The 12,318-nt window shown below is 40.6% G+C and overlaps 1 protein-coding gene across 1 annotated transcript in view; it reads right to left on the bottom strand.

The window, feature by feature from the left end:
• Positions 1–12,318, bottom strand: part of LOC134212785 (histidine-rich glycoprotein-like) — a 299,313-nt gene that overhangs the window by 76,817 nt on the left and 210,178 nt on the right. The gene's annotated exons all lie outside the window — the stretch shown is intronic.

Here is a 12,318-nt window from a genome sequence, read left to right as displayed (position 1 = left end):
GTCCTCCGGAAGATCCGAGACATCCGTAAAAGTGGCCAATACTAAAAGTTCATCCCAGAGCTTCGCGATTTTTTGATAACCTTCCATTCTGGCAGATTGTGGGGGCAATCAATAGTTAGAGCCTTCTGTGGCCTCCAAATGTCTCAGAAATCGGTCCTCCGGAAGATCCGGAACATCCGTAGAACAGCCAAATCCGAAAGTTTATCCTAGTACTTAGCGATTTTTTGATAACCATTCATTCTGACAAATTGTGGGTACAACAAACAGTTAAAGTCTTCTTTGACCCCTAATTGTCCCAGAAACAGTCCTCCGGAAGATCCGGAACATCCGTTAAAGTGGTCAATTCTAAAAGTTAATCCCAGAGCTCCACGATTTTTTCGTAACCATTCATTCTGGCAAATTGTGGGTGCAATCAATAGTGAATGTCTTCTGTGACCTCCAAATACCCCAGAAATGGTTCTACGGAAGATCCGGAACATCCGTAAAATGGCCAATTCCAAAATTTTATCCCAGAGCTTCGCGATTTTTTGACAACCATTCATTCTGGCAAATTGTGGGTGCAACAAACAGTTAAAGTCTTCTGTGACCCCAAAATGTCCCAGAAACGGTCCTTCGGAAGATCCGGAATATCTGTAAAATGGCCATTTCTAAAAGTTAATCCCAGAACTTTGTGATTTTTTTGGAACATCCGTGAAAATGGTCAATTCCAAAAGGTAATCCCAGAGATTTGCATTATTTCGTTATCATCCATCCTGACGAATAATGGATGCAATCAGTAGTGAAAGTTTTCAGTAATCCCAAAAAGCTCCCGAAACGGTCATCCGAAAGATCCGGACCATACGTAAAAGTGGCCAATTTCAAAAATACATCTCAGAGCTTCGCAATTCATTCATAACCGAATCGCCTGTGCAATCAATTGTGCAAGTCTTCTGCGACCCGGAAATGCTCCCGAAAGGAGCAGATACCACAAAATCATTCCAGAGCATTGCTATTTTATTTGTAACCATCCATACGGGCAAATTGTGTACGCAATAAATTGTTTAAGTCTTCTGAGATGACCACAAACGGCCCTCCGGGAAATCCAAAACATTCGTATCATCGAATGGATTATGCAATCAATAGTGAAAGTCTATTGTGGCCCGAAATGACCACAATACGGTCCTCAAGAAGCCCGAAACATCCGTAAAATAGGTTAATCCTAAAATTTGATCCCAGACTTGAGCACTTTTGTTAGCATTCACGTAGTAATGGTGAATTATATGTGGAGTAAATAGTGAAAGTCCTCTGTGACCTACCAAAAGTTAATCACATTCGATTTTTCAGACATTAACATGCACATTGTTAACGGCTCCGGTTCTCCGGGAAATTTGGGACATCCGCTAAAAGTATGAATTCTAGAAGTTTTTCCCAGAGCTCCACATTTTATTTCGAAAACATCCATAGCGGAGAAGTGATTGTGCAATCAATAGGGGAAGGTGGAGAGACTTGATCCCCGGGGAGACTTGATCACCCCCTGTTTTATCGAGAACTAAAGTAGTTTTGTTCTAGCGTATTTTTAAGTATAGATCCTCTAGACAAATAACCTTTATGTGGTGAGTTGTTTTCTGGATTGACAAACCTTATTCATTCTGCAGGCCGGTTTGTGTGTTTTGACTTTCCCAAAGATTTGTTTATTGGCCACGCAAAATTTGAACAACTTTTCATAACAATGACGAAATGCTTTCGTTTTTTCACAGCACAAAGCCGTAACTATGCTTAATGATCTGTACTGATGACAATGTCAACATTCCATCAAAGTTTTAGAATATTTGGATTTGAAATTATTGCCTTTATATGAGGACACTTGATCCCCCATTAGTTTATTTATTTTATTTCGTCAACCAACGTGATCTAGCACATATACATGTTTGTTTTTGTAATGCTATAGTATGATTATATAGTAGTTTTTTTAGTAAAGTGATGTATAATTTTAATTTTGAATTTATATTGCTGAATTTGTAATGTTTGTTCTTTGAAAATATTGTCTGTTGTTATGCCGAGACATTGTTAAGTCAATAGTTTCGCAGTGTTTATTGTAAACAGTTGTTCAGCAGTGGTTGGTTAAAAGTAATGTTTTATGTCGAAGTATCCGAGAATGTATGTAAAAATTAAATTTCGATAATTCTTAGAGATTCTGTGTGGAAATCGCGTATTTTTATTTATTCTTCGTTGTGATACATCGGAAATCAGAGAATAAGATCAAGTCAGCCCAGTCTCCCCTAGTTGGAATTTTCTAGTACGTCTGAATGTGCACAAAAGCGTCCTCCGGGAGATCAGGAAAATCAGTGAAAATGGTCAATTCCAAAAGTTCATCCCACAGCTTTGCTAATTTTCGCTTTCATTCATATGGGTGAATTATGTCAATGTAATCAATAGCAAAAATCCTCCGTGATATGCAATGACAATAATAAAAGTCGAGTCAAGTACGAGATACTGAAGACGGCCTTACTGTTAAGGTCGAAATACGTATCTGCAAAACACATAGTGGAATCAAATCAATTGATGGAATCAAATGGAATTGTACAAACTCGTCCGATGACAAGTAATGACATTCCACTGATAGCTCAAAATAATTTTCTTATCAATAATAAAAATTCCTTCATAAAATCCGGAACATCCGTGAAAGACGCCAAGTCCAACAGTTAGCGTAACAGATCATCATTAGCCAGCGACGGCGGCGTGGTGGCGTTCCTCGTTGAATTCCTCCGAAGCTTCTCCAGAAGCTCCTCTGGAAGTTATTCAAGAACTTCCTCCGGAAGTTTGTTTAGAAGTTCCTCCCTTCGGAAGTTCATCAAGTAATCCCTCGGAAAGTTCCTAAAGGCATTCCTCTAGAAGTTCTTATGAGAACTCTGAGAGTTCTTCCGCAAATCTCTCCAAAAGTTCATCAAGTAATTTCTCGGGGAGCTGCTCCGGGAGCTCCACCGAACTTCTTCCGGAAGTTCCTCCAGAAATTCTCAACTAAGTGTTCGGAAGTTCCCCCGTGAATTCTTTTTCGAATTGGCCACATTCACGGATGTTCCGGATCCTCCGGAGTACCATTACCGTACAGTACCGAAGACTTTTATTATTGATTGCAAACACAATTCGCCAGGATAGGTGATTACGACAAAATTGCGATGCTCTGAGAAATTATTTTGAAATTGAGCACTTTTACGAATGAACTGAATCTTCCGGAGGACCGTTTCTTAAGAACTTGGAGGTCACAGAAGACTTTCCCTATTAATATGCCAGAATGAAAGGTTACGAAAAAAATCACTGTGCTGAAGTTTTGGAATTGTCCACTTTTCGGATGTTTCAGATCTTCCGAAGGATTGTTTCTATGACATTTGTAGACCACAGAAGACTTTCACTATTGATTGCACCCACAATTCTTCAGAATGGATGGTTACGAAAAAAATGCTATGTTTTGGGTTGTACTTTCGGAATGGCCACTTTCACGAATTTTCCGTATCTTCCGGAGGACCGTTTTTGTGGCATTTGAAGGTCACAGAAGATTTTCATTATTGATTGCATTCCTCGCATAATTCGCTAGGATATATTATTATGAAAAAATTACAATGCTCTGTGACGAACTTTTAGAATTGGCGCTTTTTACGGATGTTCCGGATCTTCCGAAGAACCATTTCTAGGGCATTTGGAGGTCACAGAAGACGTTTACTATTTATTGCACGTACAATTTGTCAGAATGGATGCTTACGGAAAAATCGCGAAGCTCTGGGATGATGATTGACCATTTTACGGATGTTCTGGATCTTCCGAAGAACCATTTCTGGGGCATTTGGGGGTCACAGAAGACTTTACTATTGATAGCATCCACAATTTGCCAGAATGAATGGTCACGAAAAAATCTCGAAACTCTAGGAAGAACTTTTGGAATTGGCCATTTTACGGATGTTCCGGAGTTTCCGGAGGACCGTTTCTGGGACATTTTGGAGGTCACAGAAATCATTAACTGTTTATTGCACCCAAAATTTGCCAGAATGAATGGTTATCAAAAAATCGCGAAGCTCTAGGATAAACTTTTAGAATTGACCGTTCTGCGGATGTTCCAGATCTTCCGGAGGACCGTTTCTGAGACATTTAGGGGTCACAGAAGGCTTTAACTATTGATTGCCCCCACAATTTGCCAGAATGAATGGTTATCAAAAAATCGCGAAGCTCTGGGATGAACTTTTAGAATTGGCCACTTTTACGGATGTTCCGGATCTTCCGGAGGAACGTTTCTGGGACATTTGGAGGTCACAGAAGACTTTACCTATTGATTGCACCCACAATTCGCCAGAATGAATGGTTTTAAAAAAATCGCGAAGCTCTAGGATAAACTTTTGGAATTGGCCGTTTTACGGATGTTCCGGATCTTCCGGAGGACCGTTTCTGGGACATTTGTAGGTCACAGAGGGCTTTAACTATTGATTGCACCCACAATTTGCCAGAATGAATCATTACGAAAAAATCGCGGAGCTCTAGGATAAACTTTTGGAATTGGCCGTTTTACGGATGTTCCGGATCTTCCGGAGGACCGTTTCTGGGACATTTGTAGGTCACAGAGGGCTTAAACTATTGATTGCACCCACAATTTGCCAGAATGAATCATTACGAAAAAATCGCGGAGCTCTAGGATAAACTTTTGGAATTGGCCGTTTTACGGATGTTCCGGATCTTCCGGAGGACCGTTTCTGGGACATTTGTAGGTCACAGAGGGCTTAAACTATTGATTGCACCCACAATTTGCCAGAATGAATCATTACGAAAAAATCGCGGAGCTCTAGGATAAACTTTTGGAATTGGCCGTTTTACGGATGTTCCGGATCTTCCGGAGGACCGTTTCTGGGACATTTGTAGGTCACAGAGGGCTTTAACTATTGATTGCACCCACAATTTGCCAGAATGAATCATTACGAAAAAATCGCGGAGCTCTGGGATGAACTTTTAGAATTGGCCGTTTTACGGATGTTCCGGATCTTCCGGAGGACCGTTTCTGGGACATTTGTAGGTCACAGAGGGCTTTAACTATTGATTGCACCCACAATTTGCCAGAATGAATCATTACGAAAAAATCGCGGAGCTCTGAGATAAACTTTTGGAATTGGCCGTTTTACGGATGTTCCGGATCTTCCGGAGGACCGTTTCTGGGACATTTGTAGGTCACAGAAGGCTTTAACTATTGATAGCCCCCACAATTTGCCAGAATTAATGGTTATCAAAAAATCGCGAAGCTCTGGGATGCACTTTTAGAATTGGACAATTTTACGGAAGTTCCGGATCTTCCAGAGGGCTTTCCGATGACCGCTCGAAGGATAAATATGCCCACAAATGGCATATACAATATAGCAAATACAGTTGGGATCATCAGAGCACATATTTGCAAGCAATTTTATGTTTCATAACACGAAACTCGATAATTTGGTGCCAAATTGAGAAGCTCAAACAGTACCTCTTTAGCACAGGTTCCCCGGGGACTAGAGTGGTCAATTTGGATGAATCACCCCGTGGCCTTGTTATTGGAACCTACAGCTTTCGTTTGGTGCCTAAAGATCGAAAATCGGTTGAAATTTGAGTTTTTGTGATCGAGATGAAATCTTGGGTCCAAATGGACCCCAATGCACAATGTGTCACTTTTTTTGTGGCGCCTCTCCTAGATGTCGCTTTTAGCTGATTTTCTCAGGGAATCCTTATTTCCAAAAGTTAGGAAAAGTCAGAATTTTTCAGATTTTTATCTCGTTGCGTTACAGAGTTACAGCGGTGTTTTGGGTGTGCTTGGGTCGAAATGGACCCCAATGCACTAGGAAGGTTAACATGTTTGGTATTTTGTTGATATTCAATATTTAAGCATTCCCAAACAGCGTATCCGAAGATATTGTTTTACCAGACTGTATTTACATATCGAGAAACCGCATTCCGGACTTGAAACCAAGGAAAACCATTACTATTACTAGGTTGTAGTAATGGCCGTCTTAGAGTAAGGAAGCGGCAGGGAGATTAGTCCGCAGAAAATGGTCGAAAGCCAGTGAATCGACCGAAACGTCCGGACAATCTGGCAAACATTTGCAACCGAAACATAAAATCGCGGCGATCGATCCATTATCATCATGAGAAGAGTTATATGCGTTCTGTACATATGATGTAAAACATCAAATAATTACAATAACCTGGTGTGTTTATGGCCATAGAAACGTTGGTCATTGAAACAAGAGCAGTACTCATTTTCAATGAGAGATGTCATGCTATGTTTAAATATCTGCCCCTTTCGATATCTATAGAAACGCGAAGGATGAATGACATGCTTAAAAAGACTCAAAAAATATATGTTCCCTGACAGGGCATGAAAGTGTGCAATATCTGCTTATTTTTTGTGTTTATTGCCACTTTAAACTCAGTGAATTAAAGGAATATGATTAATTTATCGACAAGTCACTATTCTTCGCATATATCTATTAAAATAATTTAGAAATTTTAATTTTAATATGAAGCACAACATTCTTTCATGACTACCTTTCATGCGGAATTGATCAAATAATCAACGATTCTTTTATTTGGTTACCTGAAATAGAAAATAAGCGCTTTGCTCTCTGTCTTCCCAACAAACAGTTAGAGCTGGACAAGCTAGTTTTTTGGCTGAAGAATCCAATTTTCAACGAGTTGAGCCCTTTTTCATCCGCCAATGTTTGTTGGGTTATGACTATCACGATTAGTACTGAACAAAAGTCTTACATGGGTTGGATTTATTTTACAAACATTAGAATAGATGGAGACGCATGGTAAAGCAGTTTTCTTCACTAGAAGCGCATTTTTGATTTCAAACTTCGTATATTCTGGCAAAAAAAGGCTATAAACTAATGCGAAACAGTGTCGCTGTCGTCACTGATCGAAACATCTTTTGCTGGCGAGGATAGGGTGGAAGCGTAATATCAACGCAAAATCTTCACGTGGTATAGTTTTGTGTCCAACATAACTGGGAAAAAGAACAAAAAAATCTGACCAAGCACGGAGTCGAATAATGCAGCACGGGCCAGTTTGGCTATTTGGCTATATATGTGGGCAATAGGGGAAGAAGTGGTAAAATGAACAGTGGGCTATATTTAGATTAAAACACTGTTTAGGCGTATGTTAACTATGCACAAGTTTTCCTTGAAATAAAATCCTTGAAATAAAATGACCCCACAATCATGGCTCACACACTAATATAGGTCATTTCCATTTGATCAACATGCAAAATGGAGTGACTAATTATTGTTACAAAGTGACCCATATATGTGGTTTTTTATCATTTTAGGAAATCTTTGTTGCGTCAATTTGTCTATGTCTTGAATATTCTGTCTAAAACCTTCATATGATCATTAGTATTTTATCCAGCATTAAACAGGCTTATTTCTAGCAAAAAAGTGACCAAATACCGTTGGTTTTATATAATATGACAAAAATCGAAACTATGCCGAAAATTGGTCCCATGCCCCGTTGAAGCCACAGAAAAAGTATTTTTTTTATTTATATATGTTTTTATGATGAATACCACCATTTATTGCAGGATTCATAATTTTGGCCAAAAATACTTCCTTTTTTGCCTTTCTCGTATACTAAGTATACGGTAAAGGCTATATGATCGCTCCAAAAACAAACTTTTGATAGAAGGCCCGGAGACTCAAAGTGTTATATACCAATCGACTCGACGAACTGAGGTGATGTCTGTATGTGTATATGTATAAGTTTGTATGTGTACAAATTTTGTAGACACACTTAGCATTAGCCGAATTACTTAGCATAGGAACTTAGCATTAGCCGATTTACTCGCAACAAGTTGCATTCGACGGGGAATGCGGTCCCATTGTTTGCTATTGAAAATTGGCCTGATCGGACATTGCGTTTCGGAATTATTGAAAAATCATTGTTTTTTTCCCAAGGGTCCCCCCTTATATTTTTTTTTATTTTTGCGTTATTTTATTTTTTTTTAGCAATTATCATCTTTTCAGCCCAAATATGGTTCTCTATTGTATGTTGTATTCACATTTCTTTCTTCCGACATTCGCACTATGAATCCAGCCCATTGTCAGTCTGCCATATTTTAAAGGGTTCATATTTTCCCCTAGATACGGTGTCTCATCATTTGTGGGGTACATACCATGTACAATAGCTTTACCGAATATTGTTCGCAGCACATTTTGATTGAAAACCAAAAAATTCCTACTGGCCTGCTTCTTATAATTACCACGCTTTATGTTCGAAATAGGCTATTGGATGGAGTTATACAGAGCAAATTCCATTTCCGGTTGCATGTTACGGAAGCTATATTGTTGCTATAAGCACAACTGTCTCACATTTGATTGATTCCATATTTGTGTGGGTCATTCATACTTTTATGAGCAGTAAGCTGGTAAGCAATAAAAACTGTTGTTGCACCCAAGTAATAAGTATGATTTTATAATATTTTTGAAGATAGCGATTTACTCTTCAGAATAGCACTCCTGACCATTATACATAAGTACAATGATGTTACTAGGGATCATTATCCAATTTCACAAGCATTCCAAGGTGAACTATTTCTTCAACGCCTCCAATCATCTTCTGTACATCCTCTTATTTATATGTCTAACCGTAACAATGTACTTCATACTAGTAGTGTGAATGGATATGTCCTTTCTCACCATCTCAATCTTCAGTGAGACAAAAGTCTCCACCACTACTCTACGATCGTTTCCTAAGGAGCTTGACTTCATCTGCAAAACCTGCTATGCATAAGCTCTGCCAAGATGAAGTACATGGTTACATGCAGAGACAGAGATAAGCTTAGTATTGTTTGTGCTAAGAAAGTAAAAGGGATGTGTTTGAAGATGTAGAAACAAAATATACCTTTGAAATGCTGACAAACACTAACAATGCTGTAAACACTGGCAATGACGTTTCCTATGAAGAATGTCTGCTTTAAATAGGATTACCTCTGGCGTACATAACCAGTTTTAGGTCTAAGTTAGGTCTCGTACAATACAGGTGAAGAAAAAGAATTCAGATGGAAATGAAATTCGCTTTTTATATTTCCTCAATTCTTCGGGTGGGCAATTACGGACATGAAACGTTAAAAGCAGTCTAGGATACTTTCAGATATTTCTAGCGTAAGATGTTGCGTACAATATTCAGGGAGAGACCAGAAAATCCATCCACAAAGGAGAAAACATTCTGAATCTCATAAAATACGGCGCACTTCGGTGGGCAGGTTATCTAGTAAAAATGTCAGAAGATAGAATGGCAAAAACAATATTCATCAGAGAACAATATAGATGCCAGAGATAGATTATTGTTTCAGCAAAGATTTCAAAACATAAAAAACAACACTAAAAATACTTTAGGAACGCTTGAACTTTAAAAATGTTTTTCATAATTTTATACCCTTATCAAGATAGGTTATCTGTATAGAAACGAGAATGGCAAAAGGCTATAAATGTGTATATAATCAATTTTGAGGGGTAAATTACAAAAAATGATCCTTTGTTGGGTTATCAATTGACTTTTTGTACGGTATATTAGAGAAGAAAACAATAAAAATCACTTTTTTCAAAAAACCGCCGATGAAATATTTTTAAACACCCTGTACCTCATTTCTAATGACCTTGCCTAACTTTCCGTGCAAAAAAATCAGAGGTACATGAATAATAATAATCAATTTTTTTACACCGATGCCACATGGTATGAAGGTAAAATGAACACTTGTATCAAACTTACACACATTTATAAAAAAAAATTGTGCAATTGTGAAGCAGAAGTTCAAGAAACAAACCATATCAAATAACCAAAATAAAACTTTGAAGCCACGACGTCAAAATCATCATAGGAGATTTGAACGCTCAGGTTGACCAAGACTAGGAGTTTAGACCGACTATTATGGAACGTACCACGGTCAAGCAGTTTGACCAACATTGACTCCACCTCTCGTTCATTCAAACATCCATCAAGTTTTACCAAAAGCGGTACGAACAATCAATTTATTCGACCAAGAATATCACACACGAACGACCGAAGCGCCAACAATGAGCACCAACCATCAAAAAATATATGGGGGTTTTGTAACTTCACTACAAATGCTCAAACATGTTCGGCGAACCTTGACTCCGCCTCCGAAAACTCAAACCAAAATCAAACCATTTTAATTTTTTCCAACCGAGCCGCCAACTGTCAAATGGTTGTTCAAACAACTTCACCCACGTTCAAACAAAGCAGCAACCAAAGCGTTTCCTTGGAGGCGGAGTCATTGTTCGTCAAACTGCTTGACTGGTGTGTACGCTGCATTAGAAAGCACTTAGAAAGTTCAGCGCCCAACGACTAACGACCGAAAACGGCCTCTGACTAATTTATTTCGCCGCCTCCAATAATATGGCCATTCGCAGCACCTACTCGGTACTTACACATATCGGTACTTATTCCTACTTCCAACACGTATCGTATTCCTACTTCCTTCCGTATTGGTACTTCTAAAGATCACCACTGCAGACAGAATCACAAATCGACCACGTTCTAATTCATGGACGGCACTTCTCCGATATTATCGATGTCATGACATATAGTTGTACTAACAACGACTCTGACTACTATCCGGTGATGGTTAAACTGCGCCCAAAATTATCCGTCATCAACGATGTTCGGTACCGACGACCGCCGCGGTACGACCTAGAGCGACTGAAGCAACCTGATATTGCCACTGTATACGCGCAGCATCTCGAAGCAGCGTTGCCAGAAGAGGGTGAGCTCGATGGGGCCCCTCTTGAGGACTGCTGGAATACAGTTAAAGGCTCCCCCAGACCTAAGCGATTTCATCGCCGCGACGGCGACAACTAGTCGCCGCGATTCTATCGTTGGGTCGCTGCATGCAATGTTCTATTTACGCTTCCATACCAACGGCGACAGAATCGCTGTCGCCAAGCGATAGAATCGCGTCGCGACTGTCGCGTCACGTGTGTTTGGGGGAACCTTAAAGCAGCCATTAACGACGCAGCAAAGAGCAACGTTGGGTATGTGGGACGAAATAGATGGAACGATTGGTTCGACGAAGAGTGCAGACTGATTCTGGAGGAGAAGGATACAGCACGGGCGGTAGCGCTGGTAGCAAGGGACCCGACAGAACGTGGAACGCTATAGACAGAGACGGAGACAGCAGACCCACCTTCAGGAGAGAAAACGCCGCATGGAAGAAGCGAAGTTCGAGGAGATGGAACAGCTGTGCCGTTCTCAAGAAACACGCAAGTTTTATCGGAAGCTCAACGCATCCCGCAAAGACTTCGTGCCACGGATGGGAGCATCTTGACGGACGAACGTGTGGTGATCGAAAGATGGAAGCAGCACTACGATTATTTATTATTTATTCAGACTAAGGCCGAACTGACCTGTGCGGTATATGAGAGTCTTCTCCATTCGGCTCGACACGTCGCCAACAACGCAATCTGCGGAGGGTCCGATCTTCCACCTGATCGATCCACCTTGCCCGCTGCGCACCTCGCCTTCTTGTGCCCATCGGATCGTTGTCGAGAACCATTTTCACTGGGTTACTGTCCGACATTCTGGCTACGTGCCCGGCCCACCGCAGTCGTCCGATTTTCGCGGTGTGAACGATGAATGGTTCTCCCAGGAGCTCATGCAACTCGTGGTTCATTCGCCTCCTCCACGTACCGTCCGCCATCTGCACCCCACCATAGATGGTATGCAGCACTTTCCTTTCGGAAACTCCAAGTGCGCGTTAGTCCTCCACGAGCATCGTCCAGGTCTCGTGTCCATAGATGACTACAGGTCTAATGAGCGTTTTGTAGATTGTCAGTTTGGTACGGCGACGAACTCTATTCGATCGGAGCGTCTTGCGAAGTCCAAAGTACGTACGATTTCCAACCACTATGCGTCTCCGAATTTCTTTGCTGGTATCATTTTCGGCAGTCACCAGTGAACCCAAGTACACAAATTCTTCTACCACTTCGTTTTCGTCACCACCGATGCAAACTCGCGGTGGGTGGCTCACCTTGTCTTCTATTGAACCTCTTCCTAACATTTACTTCGTCTTCGACGTGTTGATGACTAGTCCGATCCGCTTAACTTCCCTCTTCAGTCTGATGTAGGCTTCCTCCGTCTTCTCAAAGTTACGTGCCATAATATCTATGTCGTCGGCGAAACCAAATAGCTGGACGGACTTATTGAAAATTGTACCACTCGTGTTAATCCCTGCTCTTCGTATTACACCTTCCAAAGCGATGTTGAATAGCAAACACGAAAGACCATCACCTTGCCGTAACCCTCTGTGGGTTTCGAAGG

This window comes from Armigeres subalbatus, chromosome 2 (genome assembly GCF_024139115.2).
Source record: "Armigeres subalbatus isolate Guangzhou_Male chromosome 2, GZ_Asu_2, whole genome shotgun sequence".
NCBI lineage: Eukaryota > Metazoa > Arthropoda > Insecta > Diptera > Culicidae > Armigeres > Armigeres subalbatus.
The sequence above is the reverse complement of the archived record's forward strand: the minus strand, read 5'-3'. Positions and strand labels throughout refer to the sequence as shown.